Here is a 21,464-nt window from a genome sequence, read left to right on the forward strand (position 1 = left end):
AGAAACCCCCAATTTAGCTGACACAGGCTCTCAGGACCAGAGGACAGGCAGAGTTCCAACGACTGAGCAGTGGAAACCAAGGAACAGGATACCGAATCAGGATCAGGAATAGACAAAGCCACTGGACTTCAGGACAGGAACGCTTCAAAGCAAGAAGCTGGATCAAACACTGGATCAGACATTGGATCAGACACTGGATCAGACACTGGATCAAGGCTGGAAGCTAGACAGAAACTGCTAGACAGAAACTGCTAGACAGAAGCTCAGAAACTGGACAGGAACTATCACCGGCGTCTGTGAAATGCACTGAGACAGAATATAACAGGCAGCCCTCCAATAGCTCCAGAGAACCTAATTAATTATGTTGTGCAGCTGCCCTGCTGCACAACTGACAGGTGCAATTAACAGACAGGTGAGGCTGAACACATGGGAACAGGCTGCAATTACACAGACTCACCACCGGCAGCAAACAAGAGTCTTCTAAACCAGAGCAAAGGGAAATCCTGGCCTGCAAGAGAACTAACACATAAAATACATAAACAGAAAACAGGAATGAACCACTACCTGTGGTTCATAACAGTACCCTCTCCTTAAGGGTGGGCTCCGGACACCCCATGACACCCACGGTGAACAGAAACAGAAGTATAACATAAAATACATAACCAAAATGCAAAACAGGAATGAGCCACAGCCGTGGGTCATAACAGTACCCCCCCCCCTTGAGGAGGGGTCAACGGACCCCAAAATTCAGGTTTTCCAAAACAAGGTATACATTATTAAAACTGACACTGGACAAACAGACAAAGACAAGAAACAGAAACAAGCTGTGGCAACAGCTTGTAACAGTGAACCCCCCCCCCCCCCCCCTGACGGTGGCCACTGGACACAAGACAAGGGGAAAAAGTCTTTTTTTTTTTTTTTGACAAGGCAAGAGTCAATAATTATTTCTTTTTCTTCTTTTTTTTACATAGTTCTTGAGGTCTGACCAAGGTAATTCCCCAAACATTGTGTGAACTGATGGTACCTTCCAGCAAGGTTGGGTTCAAATCAGAGATTGGTTTCTTAACCTTGGGAACTGAACTTTCAGGCAAAGTACTACTACTAGAAGAAGACAGAAAAGCACATCCTGCAGTTATAGCAATGGGCTGAGATTTTTGTGCCAAGTTTACAGTATACAGTGGATTCTCAGCAGATAAGACGGGTGGCCTAGAGGAACCTGAACCAATTTCTTTGGAACCATATCTCTTAATAACTGCATCACTGAATGCCGGGGGATCCTGAAGAATGGGATCTTCAGCTTTCATTAAGTTGGACGCCCACTCAAAAGGCTCCCCTCTAAAGGAATATATCAGATAGAGCACAAGGTTCTCTGAAGTGATGCCCAGAAATGGTCTAGACAACATAATGATGTAATAGTGTTTGTAAAGCGCCAGAAATTGGACTAAGTCCCCATCAAAGATTATAGATGTTGAGATATCAACAGAGTCAGGATCTGCTTCCTTCCCATCTGACTGACTAGAGTGCTTTGCTAGGACCTGGTCACCACTGACCTTACTCGAGGCTGAGACTTTCTGAACCCCACCCAGGGCAGTGGCCCTCGGAACCCCACCCGGGGCAGTGGCCTTCGGGAACCCCGCTGGGGTCAGCACCTCGGATTCTTTTACTGGGACCGGACCATTGGCCTCCCTCTCTGGGACCGGGCCGTCAGCCTCCCTCTCTGGGACCGGGCCGTCAGCCTCCCTCTCTGGGACCGGGCCAACAGCCTCCCTCTCTGGGACCGGGCCGTCAGCCTCCCTCTCTGGGACCGGGCCAAGTCGATAATTATCGAAACTTTTTCCGGGACTATGACCTCCGGGACTTTTGCTGAAGCTATAACCTTCAGAAACTTCACTAACGCTATTCCTCTTGAGTCCTTTCCTGGGGAAGCGACCTCTAGACCCTTCGCTGGGGCTGTGTCTCTCGAGACCCCACTTGGGGATATTACTTCAAAGATCCCTTCTGGGGTTTTGCTTCTCGAGTTCCCTTCTAGAACTATGGTTTTAGATACCCTTTCTAGGGTTGCGCTTTTCAAGTCCCTACCTGGGGTAACAGCTTCTGAGACCCCTTCTGGTATTGACACCTGAGCTATTATATCCGATGTCCCTCTATGACTCTGGGCATCGGGTACCGCTCCAGGACTCTGGGCATCGGGTACCGCTCCAGGACTCTGGGCATCGGGTACTGCTCCAGGACTCTGGGCATCGGGTACCGCTCCAGGACCCCGGGCATCCACTACTGGGGTTTGTAACTCTGATTCAACAGGAAAATCAAGAGAGGAGAGAAACATTCTCCTTTGGTTCCTGAATCTATAATGGGGATCCCTAGCCCAAGGACCCCAATTATAGGACAGAGTGCTTTTTAGTGTGGGTTTTGTGACAAGTACCTCTGCCACAGTGGAGACAGGAGTAGGTCTAAAATCCTGACTCAACTTAGACAGAGGGTAGGACTTGTCGCCACACTTTGGCTTGCGCAACTCACAGGTCTGCAGATAGTGGCCTAAACCCCCACAATACAGGCATAAATTTAAGTTTCTGCGACGCAGATGCTCCTCTTCTGAGAGCCTAGGCCGCAGAAAACTTTTAAACTTTTTCTCTCCAACTGAACCTGAGGATTCTCTTGTCACCATATTGTGAACAAGAGTCTCTTCAGAGATAGATGTACTCTCAACAACTTCTGGCAAGATAAGCAAAATTTTGGTCAGAAGGTTTTGCAGTTGCTTTAAGGATTGCTGCAAAACTTCCAGCCGCTCAGGTTTCAAAGCACTGAAAGCAGAGTTCAGGGCTGAGAGAGACGTCTGCAGGGCTTGCATAGTAGGATTTCAAACCAGACAAGACTAGACAAGATTCTAGACAAGATTCTAGACAAGATTCTAGACAAGATTCTAGACTGGATTCTAGACTGGATTCTAGACTGGATTCTAGACACTGGATCAGACACTGGATCAAGGCTGGAAGCAGCTAGACAGAAACTGCTAGACGGAAGCTCAGAAACTGGACAGGAACTATCACCGGCGTCTGTGAAATGCACTGAGACAGAATATAACAGGGAGCCCTCCAATAGCTGCAGAGAACCTAATTAATTATGTTGTGCAGCTGCCCTGCTGCACAACTGACAGGTGCAATTAACAGACAGGTGAGGCTGAACACATGGGAACAGGCTGCAATTACACAGACTCACCACCGGCAGCAAACAAGAGTCTTCTAAACCAGAGCAAAGGAAATCCTGGCCTGCAAGAGAGCTAACACATAAAATACATAAACGGAAAACAGGAATGAACCACTACCTGTGGTTCATAACATATACGTCCAAATCTTTGGAATTATACGTCCAAATCACTGGAATAAAATGGCAATATCACTGGAATTATACGGCCAAATCACTGGAATTATACGTCCAAATCACTGGAATTAAATGTCAGTACCACTGGACATATACGGAAGTGTCAGACAGGATGGCACTTTAAAAAAATAGTCCCCAAACAGCACATGATGCAAAGAAGAAAAAAGGTGCATCGAGGTTGCTGTATTACTAAGCTAAGCGACACAGCCACCTGGCCCATCTAGTAGTGTCACGCAGTGGCTGAATGTCGGAAGTGGGACGCAATTGTTCGGTCCACTGACAGCATCTCCAGCACACTCCTGTCATTTTTTAAAAAAAGTCTGCAATTGGTGGACTTATATGGCAGTACCCCAGGACTAATACAGCAGTACCCCAGGACTCATACGGCAGTGTCAGACAGGATGACACTTTTCAAAAACTAGGCCCCAAACAGCACCTCATGCAAAGATGTCGAAGAGGTGCAATGAGGTAGCTGTATGACTAAGCCAAGTGACATATACAATTCCCAGTGGAATTATACGTCCAAATCACTGGAATTATATGTCCAAATCACTGAAATTAAATGGCAAAATCACTGGAATTATACATCAAAATCACTGGAATTAAATGGCAAAATCACTGGAATTATATGTCCAAATCACTGGGATTAAATGGCAAAATCACTGGAATTAAATGGCAAAATCACTGGAATTATATGTCCAAATCACTGGAATTAAATGGCAAAATCACAGGAATTAAATGGCAAAATCACTGTAATTATACTGCAAAATCACTGTAATTATACTGCAAAATCACTGTAATTATACGTCTAAATCACTGGAATTATACATCAAAATCACTAGAATCAAATGGCAAAGTCACTGGAATTAAATGGTAAAATCACTGGAATTATGTGTCCAAATCACTGGAATTAAATGGCAAAATCACGGGAATTAAATGGCAAAATCACAGGAATTAAATGGCAAAATCACTGTAATTATACTGCGAAATCACTGTAATTATACTGCAAATTCACTGTAATTATACGTCCAAATCACTGAAATTATACGTCCAAATAACTGGAATTAAATGGCAAAATCATTGGAATTAAATGGCAAAATCACTGGAATTAAATGGCAAAATCACTGGAATTATATGTCCAAATCACTGGAATTAAATGGCAAAATCACTGGAATTATATTGCAAAATCAATGGAATTATACTGCAGAATCACTGGAATTATACGTCTAAATCACTGGAATTATACATCCAAATCACAAGAATTAAATGGCAAAATCACTGGAATTAAATGGCAAAATCACTGGAATTATACTGCAAAATCACTGGAATTATACGTCCAAATCACTGGAATTAAATGGCAAAATCACTGGAATTATACTGCAGAATCACTGGAATTATACGTCTAAATCACTGGAATTATACATCCAAATCACTAGAATTAAATGGCAAAATCACTGGAATTAAATGTCAAAATCACTGGAATTATACATCCAAATCACTGGAATTAAATGACAAATTTTCGGTATTATCTGCCTAGTGAAGTGGAATCTAGCTGGGATTTGGTACCGGGGACACAATACCTCCATCAATTGTCTAAATCCCACTGCACTAATGGCGGATACCGGAAGCACGTCTAACACCAACATAAGTGTCAAGTCCTCAGATATGAGGGCTTCCATCATCATGTGAAGCTGAACCACTAGTCATGAACATAGGCAAGGGCCTCAGCTGTTCCTTGCCACTCCGTGTCGTAAATGGCATATTGGCAAGTTTACGTTTCTCCTCAGACCATTTCAATTTCTTTTTTTGGGTCTTTTTACTGAACTTTGGCTTTTTGGATTTTACATGCCCTCTACTATCACAATGGGTATCGGCCTTGGCAGACGACGTTGATGGCATTTCATCATCTAAGTCATGGCTAGTGGCAGCAGCTTCAGCACTAGGAGGAAGTGGTTCTTGTTCTTTCCCTATTTTATCCTCCAAATTTTTGTTCTCCATTATTTTTCTGGAGTTATATAACACAATATGCGGCACAAGTGTACCCCTACACCTCACAGGGCAAACACTAAAAATGATTTGGATTAAATATTAATAACTACTTTATTTTGGAGTAAATAATATACAGCACAGGACAGCACCACTGAACTTATATAGCAGCACAACTGGACTGGATTTATACGGAATTAAATGGATTTATATGGAATTATATGGCAGGATAACTGGAACTATACGGCAGTATCACGGGAATTATATGGCCGTATCACAGGAATTATATGCCAGTATTCTGAGAATTATAAGGCAATATCACAGGAATTATATGTCAGTATCACGGGAATTATACGCCAGTATTCCGAGGGTTATATGGCAATATCACAGGAATTATACGCCAGTATCACGGGAATTATACGGCAATATCATGGGAATTATATGCCAGTATCACGGGAATTATACGACAATATCACGGGAATTATACACCAGTATCACGGGAATTATACGCCAGTATATATGGCAGCAGAGGACACCACCACTGTGACTGGTCACTGGACTGATGCTGCACAAGACACTACCCCTGGTCTGATGCAAGCCAACACAGCAAAAATGCAAGGGACTTATACAGCAGCCAGCAGCACTGAACTGGACTGGCTGGACTGATGCAGCATAAGACACTGACAACACTGGCTGGACTGAGCAGCACAACAAAACACAAGACTCGCCACCCCACTTTCCTGCCCCTACACAGACACTGAGGACGGAGACACGTCCTCTCACTACACTCTCCGAGACTGGAGCGAAAATGGCCACGATGCGCGGCTCCTTATATGGAATCCAAATCCCGTGAGAATCCGACAGCGGGATGATGATGTTTTGCCTCGTTCTGGTTTCCGAGTCAGGCGGGAAAACCCGAGCCTGGCTCGGATCTGGACTCGAATGGTGAAGTTCGGTAAGGTCCGGTTCTTTGAGAACCGAACGCGCTCATCTCTAGTAAAAAGGGGGTCTCTACCAGCCTGATGTGTAAAAAGGGGATTCTGCCAGCCTGATCTGTAAAAAGTAGAGATGAGCGGGTTCGGTTCTCAGAGAACTGAACCCCCCCGGACTTCAGGTCACGAGCCCGGATCTTAGTCAGGCTCGGGTTTTCCCGCCTGACTCGGAAACCAGAACAAGGCAAATCATCATCCCGCTGTCGGATTCTCGCGGGGTTTGGATTCCATATAAGGAGCCGCGCATCCCCGCCATTTTCACTCCAGCATTGGAGAGTGTAGAGAGAGGTCTTGTTTCTGTCCTCAGTGGTAGTGTCTTGTCCTGCATCTGTCCAGTAAGAGTGTTTGTGTCCTCTGCTGCCATAGGTCCAGTGCTGCTGTATAAATCCAGTCCAGTGGTGCTGTGTTGTGCTGCATCAATCCAGTGGTGGTGTGATGTGCTGCATCAGTCCAGTCACAGTGGTGGTGTCCTCTGCTACCATATGTCCAGTGTTGCTGTATAAGTCCAGTCCATTGTAGTGGTGCTGGGTTGTCCTGCGTCACCAGTGGTGGTGTCCCTATGCTGCTCTATTAAATCCAGTGGTACTGCCGTATATGTCCATTGATACTGCCGCATATGTCCAGCGGTACTGCCGTATAAATCCAGCGGTACTGCTGTATAAATCCAGCGGTATTGCTGTATACTTCCAGTGGTACTGGCGTATAAGTCCAGTCCAGTGATCCTGCTGTATATATCCATTGATACTGCCGTATATGTCCATTGATACTGCCGTATATGTCCAGCGGTACTGCCGTATAAATACAGTGATCCTGCCATATAATTCCAGTGATCCTGCCGTATAATTCCAGTGGCACTGGCGTATAAGTCCAGTCCAGTGACACTGCCGTATATGTCCAGTGATACTGCCGTATATGTCCATTGATACTGCTGTATATGTCCAGCGGTACTGCCGTATATGTCCAGCGATCTTGCCATATACTGGTACTGGCGTATAATTCCAGTCCAGTGATACTACTGTATATGTCCATTGATACTGCCGTATATATCCATTTATACTGCCTCATATGTCCAGTGGTACTGCCTCATATGTCCAGTGGTACTGCCGTATAAATCCAGTGGTACTGTCGTATAATTCCAGTGGAACTGGCGTATAAGTCCAGTCCAGTAATACTGTCGTGTATGTCCAGTGATACTGCCATATATGTCAAGTGGTACTGCCCTATATGTCCATTGATACTGCCGTATATGTCCAGCGGTACTGCCGTATAAATACAGTGATCCGGACGTATAATTCCAGTGATCCTGCCGTATAATTCCAGTGGAACTGGTGTCTAAGTCCAGTCCAGTGACATTGCCGTATATGTCCAGTGATACTGCCGTATAAATACAGTGATCTTGTCATATATTTCCAGTGATCCTGCCGTATAATTCCAGTGGTACTGGCGTATATGTCCAGTCCAGTGATTCTGCCGTATATGTTCATTGATACTGCAGTATATGTCCAGCGGTACTGCCTCATATGTCCAGCGGTACTGTTGTATAAATCCAGTGATCCTGCCATATCATTCCAGTGGTACTAGCGTATAAGTCCAGTCCAGTAATTCTGCCTTATATGTCCAGTGGTACTGCCATATAATTCCAGTGATACTGCCGTATGTATATATATACCCTGTTGCAAAGCGGATTACTGAGACCATAACATCTATGCTGGTGTTAGACGTGCGTCCGGTATCCGCCATTGGTGCAGTGGGACTGCGGTGCCAACCTTAAATGGGCCAGGTGTTTGCGCCGCACACTTGTGTCGCTTAGCTTAGTCATACAGCTACCTCATTGCACCTCTTTTTCATCTTTGCATGATGTGCTGTTTGGGGCCTTTCTTTTATATCTGCCCTCCTGTCTGACACTGCAGTGCAACTCCTAGATGGATGTATATATAAGGCAATGATCAATCTAGGAGGGGTATTTATACAACCCCAGACAAAGGCATCCGTGCTGAAACGCGTTGGGACTTGCTATTTGACACCACATTCATCTACAGATTTCCCTCTCCGGCCGGAGAAGGGAACGCAGCAGTATTCACCCCAGATAGACAGAGCGCTCACGTGACATCGCACGTGACGCACGAACCCGGAAGCAGCAGACGGGACACATAGACGGAGGAGACCGGCAGCCGCTGGGCAACGCGCGGACCGAAGGAGACGGAGGACACCAAGGAAGAGGACTGACAGCCTGAGGTGGGGAAGCAAGAGACGCGGTCACCAGCGGCAGGCCAAGACCTCAGTGCTGCACATAGAAGGTTACTGACAGGCGGGACGCCGCACTGGTCACACACCCCAAGTACTGAATTAAGACACAGCTTCATAGGGAACATAGGCACCCACTACTCCTATGGTAAAGGTGACCCGCAGGGTACACCTGACATTTACCTGAGCTGGGGTTCATTTTGGTATACCATTAGGAAGGTATACCTTGCAAAGGGTAGTCTGCAAGACACACCTGACAGTGGTGAAAGAACGACAATAAGGAACTAGTAACATTTCAAAAGGAGGATGCTGATAGAAGGGCAGCTTACATAATGCATCTGAACACTGTATACACAAAAAAGTGAATGATAAATACCCCTCCTAGATTGATCATTGCCTTATATATACATCCATAAGAAAGCAGATTCAAACATCCATACACCTATAGATTTCACACATTCCGCAACACCTATTTTTTCCCTCCATTTCTACTAATGAGCGCGCTGACCACTCCAAATTATAAAATCGAAAAGGAGGTAGGACACCTCCAGGTCTAGCAGCACTCATTAGCACCCCTTCCCCCTGTGAGCGCAGCCTCCATCCATTTGAAACAACTCCTAGATGGGCCAATTGTTTGTCGCTGAGCTTAGTCATACATCTACCTCCATTGCACCTCTTTTTCTTCTTTGCATGATATGCTGTTTGGGGCCTAGTTTTTTTAAGTGCCATCCTGTCTGCCACTGCAGTGCCACTCCTAGATGGGCCAGGTGTTTGTGCCGCACACTTGTGTCGCTTAGCTTAGTCATACAGCAACCTTGGTGCACCTCTTTTTCATCTTTGCATCATGTGCTATTTTGCTGTTTGGGGCATGGTTTTTTAAAGTGCCATCCTGTCTAACACTGCCGTATAAGTCATGGGGTACTGCTGTATTAGTCCAGGGGTACTGCCGTAAAAGTCCACCAATTGCAGAATTTTTCAAAAATGACAGGGGCGTGGAAGAGATGCTGTCAGTGGACTGAAAAATTGCGGGCCACTTTTGACATTCAGCCACTGCATGCCACTACTAGATGGGCCAGGTGGTTGTGTCACTTAGCTTAGTCAAACAGCAAACTCCGTGCACTTCTTTTTCTTCTTTGCATCATGTGCTGTTTGGGGACTAGTTTTTTTAAGTGCCATCCTGTCTGCCACTGCAGTGCCACTCCTAGATGGGCCAGGTGGTTGTGCCGCACACTTGTGTCGCTTAGCTTAGTCATATAGAAACCTCATTGCAATTATTTTTCTTCTTTGCATGATGTGCTGTTTGGAGCCTATTTTTTAAATCTGCCATCCTGTCTGCCACTGCAGTGCCACTCCTGGATGGGCCAGGTGTTTGTGCCGCACATTTGTGTCGCTTAGCTTAGTCATACAGCCACCTCGGTGCAACCTTTTGGCCTAAAAACAATACTGTGAGGTGTTCAGAATAGACTGGAAATGAGTGGAAATGAATGTTATTGAGGTTAATAATACAGTTGGATCAAAATTACCCTCAAATTCTGTGCTTTTAGCCATTTTTATGTTTTGGTTTTTTTTTTGTTTTGTTTTTTTCAAAAATCATCCAGATCCAAAACTAAAACACGAGCAGGGAATTAGAACCAAAAGCAAAACACAAAAAGTGCCTGCCGCACATCTCTAGTAAACAGGGTACTCTGCCAGGGTGGTATTCATGTGACCGCCGGTCAGCTGACCGACAGTCACATGACCTCCTCCACGAGCCCGACGGCTCACTTTCCCGATGGTCGGCATGCCGACCAACAGGGACTATTTCCACTCGTGGGTGTCCACGACACCCATAGAGAGGGAATAGAACCGGTGGCGACTGCAGGTCGCCACCGAGCCCGCAGCGTGGCGAGCGCAGCGTGGCGAGCGCAGCGAGCCCGCAAGGGGCTTGCTGCACTCGCCCCTCCCCGCCGGGATCCCGGCGTTGGTAAGCTGACCGGCGGTCAGGAGACCGCCGGTCAGCCATACTACACCCCTCTACCAGCCTGATATGTAAAAAGGGTTCTCTGGCAGCCTAATGTTCTTAAACAGGGGGACTCTGCCAGCCTGATGTGTTAAAAGGAGATTCTGCCAGCCTGATCTGTAAACAGGGGGTCTCTGCCAGCCTGATGTGTAAAAAGGGGAGTCTGCCTGCCTGATGTGTAAAAAGGGGTCTCTGCCAGCCTGATGTGTAAAAAAGGGGACTTTGCCAGCTTGATGTGTAAAAAGGGGTCTCTGACAGCCTGATGTGTAAAAATAAGATATTAAACCTACCGGTAAATATTTTTCTCCTAGTCCGTAGAGGATGCTGGGAACTCCGTAAGGACCATGGGGTATAGACCGTCTCCGTAGGAGACATGGGCACTATAAAGAACTTTTAGTATGGGTGTGCACTGGCTCCTCCCTCTATGCCCCTCCTCCAGACCTCAGTTAGAGAAACTGTGCCCAGAGGAGAAGGACAATATGAGGAAAGGATTTTGTAAACCTAAGGGCAAGATTCATACCAGCCCACACAAATCATACCATATAACTTAGAATATACGCAACCAGTTAACAGTATGAACGAAAAAACAGTATCAGTCAAAGACCGATTCCAACTGTAACATAACCCTTATGTAAGCAACAACTATATACAAGTCTTGCAGATTTAGTCCGCACTGGGACGGGCGCCCAGCATCCTCTACGGACTAGGAGAAAAAGATTTACCGGTAGGTTTAAAATCTTATTTTCTCTTACGTCCTAGAAGATGCTGGGGACTCCGTAAGGACCATGGGGTTTATACCAAAGCTCCAAACCGGGCGGGAGAGTGCGGATGACTCTGCAGCACCGATTGAGCAAACGCGAGGTCCTCATCAGCCAGGGTATCAAACTTGTAGAATTTTGCAAAAGTGTTTGAACCCGACCAAGTAGCTGCTCGGCACAACTGTAATGCCGAGACGCCTCGGGCAGCCGCCCAGGAAGAGCCCACCTTTCTAGTGGAATGGGCCTTTACCGAATTTGGTACCGGCAATCCAGTCGTAGAATGAGCCTGCTGAATCGTGTTACAGATCCAGCGAGCAATAGTCTGTTTAGAAGCAGGCACACCAATCTTGTTGGCTGCATACAAGACAAACAGAGCCTGTTTTCCTAACCCTAGCCGTTCTGGCTACGTAAATTTTTAAGGCCCTGACTACATCCAGGGACTTGGAGTCCCCCGTAGCCACAGGCACCACAATAGGTTGGTTCATATGAAAATAAGAGACCACCTTAGGCAGAAATTGAGGACAAGTCCTCAACTCTGCTCTATCCACATGAAAAATCAAGTAGGGGCTCTTGTGAGACAAGGCCGCCAACTCTGACACCCGCCGTGCCGATGCCAAGGCTAATAACATAACCACCTTCCAGGTGAGAAATTTTAATTCCACCGTTTGAAGAGGTTCAAACCAGTGTGATTTAAGGAACTGTAACACCACGTTAAGGTCCCATGGTGGCACTGGTGGCACAAAAGGAGGCTGGATGTGCAGCACTCCCTTTACGAAAGTTTGGACTTCTGGGAGAGAAGCCAATTACTTTTGAAAAAATATAGATAGGGCCGAAATCTGTACCTTAATGGAGCCTAATTTTAGGCCCATATCCACTCCCGTCTGTAGGAAGTGGAGAAAACGGCCCAGATGGAAATCTTCCGTAGGAGCATTCTTGGTTTCACACCAAGATACATGCTTCCTCCAGATACGGTGATAATGCTTCGCCGATACTTCCTTCCTAGCCTTTATCAGAGTAGGGATAACTACATCCGGAATACCTCTCTGCTAGGATTCGGTGTTCAACCGCCATGCCGTCAAACGCAACCGCGGTAAGTCTTGGAACATGCAAGGCCCCTGCTGTAACAGGTCTTCCCTGAGAGGAAGAGGCCACGGATCTTCTGTGAGCATTTCCTGAAGATCCGAATACCAGGCCCTTCGAGGCCAATCTGGAACCACGAGTATTGCTTGTACTCTGTTTCGTCTTATGATTCTCAACACTTTTGAGACGAGAGGTAGAGGAGGGAACACATAGACTGACTGAAACACCCATGGTGTCACTAGGGCGTCTACCGCTACTGCCTGAGGGTCCCTTGACCTGGCACAATACCTCCGAAGCTTTTTGTTGAGGCGTGACGCCATCATGTCTATTTAAGGAAGTCCCCAAAGACTTGCTATCTCTGCAAAGACCTCTTGATGAAGTCCCCACTCTCCTGGATGGAGATCGTGTATGCTGAGGAAGTCTGCTTCCCAGTTGTCCACTCCCGGTATGAAGACTGCTGACAGAACACTTACGTGATTTTCTGCCCAGCGCAGAATTCTGGTGGCTTCCTGGTCACCAGAACCCAGTCTTGAATCCCAAACCTGCGACCCTCTAGAAGGTGAGCATTCTGTAGCCACCTCAGGAGAGACACCCTGGCCCTGGGGGACAGGCTTATCTTTTGATGAAGGTGTAGATGGGACCCCATTTGTCGAGAAGGTCCCACTGAAACGTCCTCTTTTTGGTTTTAGCAGGTCCCTGACCATGTTCTGGATGTCCTGGGCTTTTTCTATTGGTAGAAAAACCCTCTTCTGTTCCGTGTCCAGAATCATGCCTAGGAATGTTGAGTCGTTGGAAGCAACTGAGACTTTGGCAGATTGAGAATCCAACCGTGTTGATGTAACACTCTCAGGGAGAGTGACACGCTTTTCAGCAATTGATCCCTTGATCTCGCCTTTATCAGGAGAGCGTCCAAGTACGGGATAATTGTGACACCCTGCTTGAGCACCATTATTTCCGTCATTACCTTGGTGAAAATCCTCGGGGCCGTGGAAAGCCCAAACGGCAACGTCTGAAACTGGTAATGACAGTCCTGTACCGCGAAACGCAGGTATTCTTGATGAAGAGGAAATATGGGGACATGAAGGTAGGCATCCTTCACGTCCAGCGACACCATAAAATCCCCTGCTTCCAGACTGGATATCACAGTCCGGAGTGATTCCATCTTGAATTTGAACTTTTTCAAGTATAGGTTTAGGGATTTTAGATTCAAAATTGGTCTGACCGAACCATCCGGCTTTGGTACCACAAACAGTGTTGAATAGTACCCTTTTCCCTGTTGGCCTAGGGGAACCTTGACAATCACTTGCTGTTGACACAGCTTTTGAATTGCATCTAATACCACTCCCCTCTCCGGGGAAGAGGTTGGCAAGGCTGACTTGAGAAATCGGCGAGGGGGCACCTCTTTAAACTCCAGTTTGTAACCTTGGGATACAATTTCCAACGCCCAAGGATCCACGCCTGATAGGACCCAGACCTGGCTGTAGAGTCGAAGACGTGCCCCCAGCGGTGCGGACTCCCTCCGTGGAGCCCCAGCCTCATGCGGTGGATTTAGCAGAAGCCGGGGAGGACTTCTGCTCCTGGGAACTAGCCGAAGCAGGTGTTCTCTTACCTCTACCCTTACCTCTCGCGAGGAAAGAGGAGCCCCGACCTCTTCTGGACTTATGCGACCGAAAGGACTGCATCTGATATTGTGGGGTTTTCTTTTGCTGTGGGGGAACAAAATGCAAAAATGTAGATTTACCTGCGGTAGCTGTGGAAACCAGGTCCGCGAGACCATCCCCCAACAAAACTTCACCCTTGTAAGGTAAAACCTCCTTACGCTTTTTTGAGTTGGCATCACCCGACCACAGAGCTCGTCTTGCCGAAACAGCCATGGTGTTGGCTCAGGAACCAAGCAGGCCCACGTCTCTTTGAGCATCTCTCATATACAAGACTGCGTCCTTAATGTGACCTAAAGTCAGGACAACGGTATCCCTGTCCAGGGTATCCATGTCAGCCAACAAGATATCTGTCCATGCTGCAACAGCGCTATAGACCCATGCCGATGCTATTGCCGGTCTGAGTAAAGCCCCCGTATGTGCATAAATAGACTTTAAGGTAGTCTCCTGTCTACGATCCGCAGGATCCTTAAGGGTTGCGGTGTCTGGAGACGGTAGTGCCACCTTCTTGGACAGGCGCGTTAATGCCTTGTCCACCCTGGGTGAGGATTCCCAACGTACCCTGTCCTTTGCTGGGAAAGATACGCCATAAGGATCCTCTTGGGAATCTGCAGTTTTTTTGTCTGGAGTTTCCCAAGCTTTTTCAAATAATTCGTTCAGTTCATGAGATGGAGGAAACGTTACTTCAGGTTTCTTTCCCTTAAACATGTGTACCCTCGTGTCAGGAACAGGGGGGTCATCTGTGATATGCAAAACATCTTTTATTGCCATAATCATATAATGAATACTTTTGGTCATCTTAGGGTGCAACCTTACCTCATCATAGTCGACACTGGAGTCAGAATCCGTGTCGGTATCAGTATCTACTATTTGTGATAAGGGACGCTTTTGAGACCCTGATGGGCCCTGTGGCTCAGTCAAATCCGCGGATTGACTCCCTGCTGTTTCCTTGGACTCAGCTTTGTCCATTCTCTTATGTAATAAGGTCACATTAGCATTTAAAATATTCCACATATCATACCAATCATGAGTCGGCATTGCCGACGGAGACACCACAATCATCTGCTCCACCTCCTCCTTGGATGAGTCTTCCGCTTCAGACATGTCGACACGCGTACCGACACCCGCACACACACACAGGGATATATCTATAAGGGGACAGTTCCCCAACAAGGCCCTTTGGAGAGACAGAGAGTATGCCAGCACACACCCAGCACCAACTGACACTGGAAACAATTCCCAGATATAGCGCTTTTATATATATATATATATATATATATATATAATGTCAATCGTGTAATACACTCACTGCGCCAAAATGTGCCCCCCCCTCTTTTTCAGCCCTGTATCACCGTTGTGCAGGGGAGAGTCTGGGGAGCCAGCTTCTCTTCAGCACACTGTGGAGAAAATGGCGCTGGTTAGTGCTGTGAGACCAAGCTCCGCCCCCTCTAGTGGCGGGTTTCGGTCCCGCTCAAATTCACAATTAATGGCGGGGGATGAACATATCCACTGACTCCGCAGCCCATATGTGTAATAACATGCCAAAACAGAAGTATATATTGCTGCCCAGGGCGCCCCCCCTGCGCCCTGCACCCATCAGTGCCTGTCCGTGTGTGTAACGTGTGGGAGCAATGGCGCGCTTACCTCAGGGAAGATCTGAAGTCTTCTGCCGCCTTAGAAGTCTTCTTATACTCACCTGGCTTCTATCTTCCGGCTCTACGAGGAGGACGGCGGCGCGGCTCTGAGACGAACGGAAGGAGGAGACCTTGGTTCCGATCCCTCTGGAGCTAATGGTGTCCAGTAGCCTAAGAAGCAGAGCCTATCATTTAAGTAGGTATGCTTCTCTCTCCTCAGTCCCACGATGCAGGGAGCCTGTTGCCAGCAGTGCTCCCTGAAAATAAAAAATCTAACAAAATTCTTTTATCAGAGAAACTCAGTAGAGCTCACCCTGTAGTGCACCCATTCTCCTCTGGGCACAGAATCTAACTGAGGTCTGGAGGAGGGGCATAGAGGGAGGAGCCAGTGCACACCCATACTAAAAGTTCTTTAGAGTGCCCATGTCTCCTGCGGAGCAGGTCTATACCCCATGGTCCTTACGGAGTCCCCAGCATCCTCTAGGACGTAAGAGAAAAGGGGGTCTCTTCCAGCCTGATGTGTAAACAGGGGTTCTCTGCCAGCCTGATGTGTAAACAGGGGAAGTCTGCCAGCCTGAAGTGTAAAAAGGGTACTCTGCCAGCCTGATGTGTAAAAAGTGGTTCTCTACCAGCCTGATGTGTAAACAGGGGGACTCTGCCAGCCTGATGTGTAAAAAGGTTGTCTCCACCAGCCTGATGTGTAAAAAGGGGGTCTCTGCCAGCCTGATGTGTAAAAAGGGGGTTTCTGCCAGCCTGATGTGTAAAAAGGGGTCTCTGCCAGCCTGATGTGTAAAAAGGTGACTCTGCCAGCCTAATGTTTAAAAGGGGGACTCTACCTACCGTAATGTGTAATAGGGTCTCTACTTGGTGTAATGTGTGTAAGTGACGCTACTGTGCGGCGTAATTTGAATAATGGAGACTACTGTACAGCGTAATATGAATTTGTAGTATTTTGTAGCCATGCCCCTTCCCTATGTAGCCATGCCCCTATATTTTTGACGCACGCCTACTGTGCTCACTGGCCCTGTTTTGTATATGGGGGGGCGCCGATGTTGTTTCTTACACACAGCACTAAAATGTATAGTTACGGCACTGGCTGGCAACAATCACTAATAAAATCAAACATTTAGAAACCCCAGTCCGGAAATCCCACGTTTGCGTTTAGATACAGCAAAAATAATTTTGTGGAATTTTATAACCACCTTCTGTCGAAATGCAATTTTGAAACACAAATCACAGTATTCACTCATATGCAATTTGCATAAAAATGGAATCCAATGTGTTGCAGCTGTAAAAGATGCAAGCCACATGCATGTTACAGCGAATCCAAATTTTATTTGCAGTTTAGAAACAAACGGCAAATAAAAGTTTCTTATAATTTTTTTGCAAAGTGTATAATTATGACTAAGGGGCCTATTTATCACCATCCGCATCCAGGATGCGGATGACAGGTGATAAAATCGCCCAAACTCTCACCGCAGGGATGTATCAATAATCGCGTGCAGTGACAGAGCTTGCGGTCAAGCTCTGTCCCTGCGATGATACTCCCCAGCATCATTTGGGTATTTTTCGGACATTTCGGGCATTTCGTGCCGTTCCCGCCGCCGCCTGGTCGACCCCCCCCCCTCCATCACGACTACCCCCACCCGCCGCAGACTTCCCCCCAAGAAGATCAATATACTCATCAGTCCAGGTAGCCGGTCCGTGCTGCTTCTGCTGGGCTGCCCGGCGCCGATCCTGTGCGCTGCGGTGACCCTCGGTGCTGTAGTGTGCTGCCGCTTTGCAGCGTCACTTTACTGCACCAGGATCACATTACAGCACATGGGGGACCCGGTGCCCGGCAGCACTCACCGGAGCAGCGGACACCGGCTCCCTGGACAGGTGAGTATGGTTTTTGGGGTTTTTTTTACTTTTTTTTTTTTTACTTTTTACACTGTGATCAGCTTGTGTGTCCATCAGACACACATAGCTGATCACTCTGCCGGGTCCCCGCTCAGCTTTCTCTGCCAGGGGAAGAGAAAGCTTGGCAAATGCCACATTATCGCAGTGCTGCCCTGTGATTATACCAGCCTGAGCTAGCGAAATTATCACAGGGCACACTGCGGTATTTATTTAAAAAAAAAATTTTTAGTAAATTTGGCCACATCACATTTCCCAGTATAAGTATGGGGAATGTGATGTGGGTTACTAAAAAAAAAAGTGAATTAAAGGGTTTGGAGCAGTTTTTCATGTAGAATGTTCTTGGATTTGCTGTGGTGCGCTCCCTGGGTCAGCTAACGACAGTTTATGGTAAGATCCAATGGCAGGGTACTATGTTCATTCACCCTTGATCAGCGAGAGTAATCCATGATTTCCGGTGTGTGGAGCGCACAGTGCGTTTCACAGCTCAATTTCCGGATAATCCTTTGTATAATTGCATTATATATTTTTAATGGTGCATACTATGTATTTCTTATTACAAAAATCCATATGGCATCCGGAAATTGAGCTGTGAAACGCACTGTGCGCTCCACACACCGGAAGTCATGGATCCGTAAAGAGACCTACACCTTATGCTTCCGTTTTGTGATGAAGCGCATACTGGTAGTTGCGCTTCACACACCGGAAGACAAGGAGGTACAGAGAGAACACAGAATTAGATGTACAACATCCGGACGCGAGGTACACGTGATCGCGGCATACAGGAACCGGAAGTGTGGTGCGTTCCACGTTGTGGAACGCACGCAACTTCATTAGGTATATTAACGGTTTTTAAACATATAAATCAGCCGCAGACCATCATAAATGGATAGAAACAACCTATAATAATGTAGTGAGGATCACAGAGGGTATTTAAACAAGAATAGAAGAGCTGTAATTAATCATGGAACGTCATCCAATCAAAGCACACTGAATGGTATATAAATACCCATTACCACAGACACACCACACACCTTGAGGAAGGCTTACATATAGAGCTGAAACGCGTTGGTGATTGATTGGAGGGACCTTCCATGACCAGAGGGGAGCAAAATCAGCCGAGAATCTGCATGCTTTGACCGTTGCTGCTAATCCCGGGAGGCAACCTTCCATGCGAATTTGGGTGGGCTAGTTGACACCCCATGAAATCTGGTACGCAGGTCCGCCTAATCAGTGGTGGATTTTTTATATTATTTTTAATGATTGCTGCTATTTATATCCTTTGCGGTATACTATTTTGATTGTGGGAAGCGATACCCCATGAATTAACTTGATTTGCACTGAAATTACCGTATCTATTGCTGCTATTCCTACCCATTGTGGTTATGTGATGTAATACATGGGAAGTTATACCCCATAAATTTTTATTTGCACTGAATACTTTATTTGCACTGAATACTTTATGCTAATTTGCACACCAATTAGAATAAAATTGTACTTCACTATATGCGAACTTCTATTTTTTATTTTTTTTTGGGGGGGATACCTATGATGGTGAATTGGTGGAGTGTTCAGAGAGAAGATATATGAATTTCCCCACGTCTGTCTTACTCTCGCTGATCAAGGGTGCATGAACATAGTACCCTGCCATTGGATCTTACCATAAACTGTTGTTAGCTGACCCAGGGAGCGCACCACAGCAAATCCAAGAACATTCTAGTAACTTTAAAGGACTGAGGTGACTGTCCTGTCTGTCTGGTTGCTGCACCTTTGAAGTGAAGCGCCATCTTTGCATTTTTTCTTTTCAGTTTTTCATGTAAACTGCTTCAAATCCCCTTTAATACATTCAGGTGATACTAAAATAATGTGAAAAGGTGAGAAAACACCCTTTTTCACATTATTTTAGTAAAAATAACGTTAATAAATAGACCCCCAATACTGTATGTTTTTTCAGAGGCAACGTTTTCTGTGTCCAGTAGGCCAGAAGGAAATTTGCTTCTTGATGAAGATCAACAATATAAAATGGCAAACTGCTCTAATCAAACTGGTAACATTCTTCAGGTGCTGCGGGAGGGGGTTACTCTAGACAAGAAAAACAAAAGGATTTTTCTCACGCACTCTGAGGGCTGTTAGTAAAGAGAACTGTACACTATATAATAATAGAGCTCTTATTTACATATATTTTGCAAAAAATATGATAAGCCTCCAGGCCACTTCACGGCGGCTCTATTGCTGGAGGTCCCTAATACCAAGTATAAGTCCAGAGCGTGGACCCCACACAATCAGTTCAGGCCCAACCACTCCATGGCAGCACACCATTGAAATACTAAAGTGTTAATATGTGTTAATAAGAAAGAACCAGGAGCTATGTGTTAGAAAGTGATACAAAAAAAAGGGTGTTTGTAAAATACTCAAAAGAGTTGTATTAGTGGAAAAATAAGTGTTACACAAGTGCTAAATAAATATTATGGCGTGCTACCCCAAGGTAGCCCGGTCACACCAGACCTAGGGGGTACTACTCCCAAAACCCACACACAGCATAATAATAATTATATCCACTATGGGTCATATACAGGTTGAGTATCCCATATCCAAATATTCCGAAAATACGGAATATTCCGAAATACGGACTTTTTTTGAGTGAGAGTGAGATAGTGAAACCTTTGTTTTTTGATGACTCAATGTACACAAACTTTGTTTAATACACAAAGTTATAAAAAATATTGTATTACATGACCTACTGGCTGTTTGTATAAGGTGTATATGAAACATAAATGAATTGTGTGAATGTACACACACTTTGTTTAATGCACAAAGTTATTACTCCAGGTAAGCTAGCTCTCAATCTGGATATATTTTGTTTACCAACACAAATAACAAAGTGTTTGAGATAAAAAACATACCCATATAATTACTGCAACAATATATGAAAAAAGTACTAAGTACAGTATGTTTTGTTTTTAACACAAAAACAAATCCAAAAATGATAAAAAAAAGGCAACTTACCGGCTCAGAAAATAAGGGACCACTTCTTTGGAAGAATAAACTGAAAAATGGGTGACTTTGGCACTCCAAATATAATGGGAACAAAAAACAATAGAGACACCTACAAGAGAGAGAAATGGCCAATAAGAAATAAGATACACACTCTCACCAAACACACACCATGACACCCAGGGACAGGAAACTTACCTGCTCAGAAAATAAAGGAACACTTCTTTGGAAAATTAAACTGAAAAATGGCCTACTTTAGCACTCCAAATATAATGGGAACAAAAAACAATAGAGACACCTACATGAGAGAGAAATGGCCAATAAGAAATAAGATACACACTCTCACCAAACACACACACCATGACACCCAGGGACAGGAAACTTACCTGCTCAGAAAATAAGATTTTACTCACCGGTAAATCTATTTCTCGTAGTCCGTAGTGGATGCTGGGAACTCCGTAAGGACCATGGGGAATAGCGGCTCTGCAGGAGACTGGGCACAACTAAAGAAAGCATTAGGACTACCTGGTGTGCACTGGCTCCTCCCTCTATGACCCTCCTCCAGACCTCAGTTAGGATACTGTGCCCGGAAGAGCTGACACAATAAGGAAAGGATTTTGAATCCCGGGTAAGACTCATACCAGCCACACCAATCACACCGTATAACTCGTGATACTATACCCAGTTAACAGTATGAAATATAACTGAGCCTCTCAACAGATGGCTCAACAATAACCCTTTAGTTAAACAATAACTATATACAAGTATTGCAGACAATCCGCACTTGGGACGGGCGCCCAGCATCCACTACGGACTACGAGAAATAGATTTACCGGTGAGTA

The 21,464-nt window shown here is 45.8% G+C and overlaps 1 long non-coding RNA gene across 1 annotated transcript in view; it reads right to left on the reverse strand.

The window, feature by feature from the left end:
* LOC134935640 (uncharacterized) overlaps window positions 1–21,073 on the reverse strand; it is an 89,297-nt gene extending 68,224 nt beyond the window's left edge. Inside the window, exons 1-2 of the long non-coding RNA XR_010180303.1 lie at window positions 20,821–21,073; window positions 20,635–20,734 (exon numbers count right to left, since the gene is read on the reverse strand). This is a non-coding gene — a long non-coding RNA (uncharacterized LOC134935640). The remainder of the gene's footprint in view (window positions 1–20,634; window positions 20,735–20,820) is intronic.
* Window positions 21,074–21,464: the final 391 nt, after the last annotated feature.

The sequence above is a fragment of the Pseudophryne corroboree genome, chromosome 6 (assembly GCF_028390025.1).
Source record: "Pseudophryne corroboree isolate aPseCor3 chromosome 6, aPseCor3.hap2, whole genome shotgun sequence".
NCBI classification, from domain to species: domain Eukaryota; kingdom Metazoa; phylum Chordata; class Amphibia; order Anura; family Myobatrachidae; genus Pseudophryne; species Pseudophryne corroboree.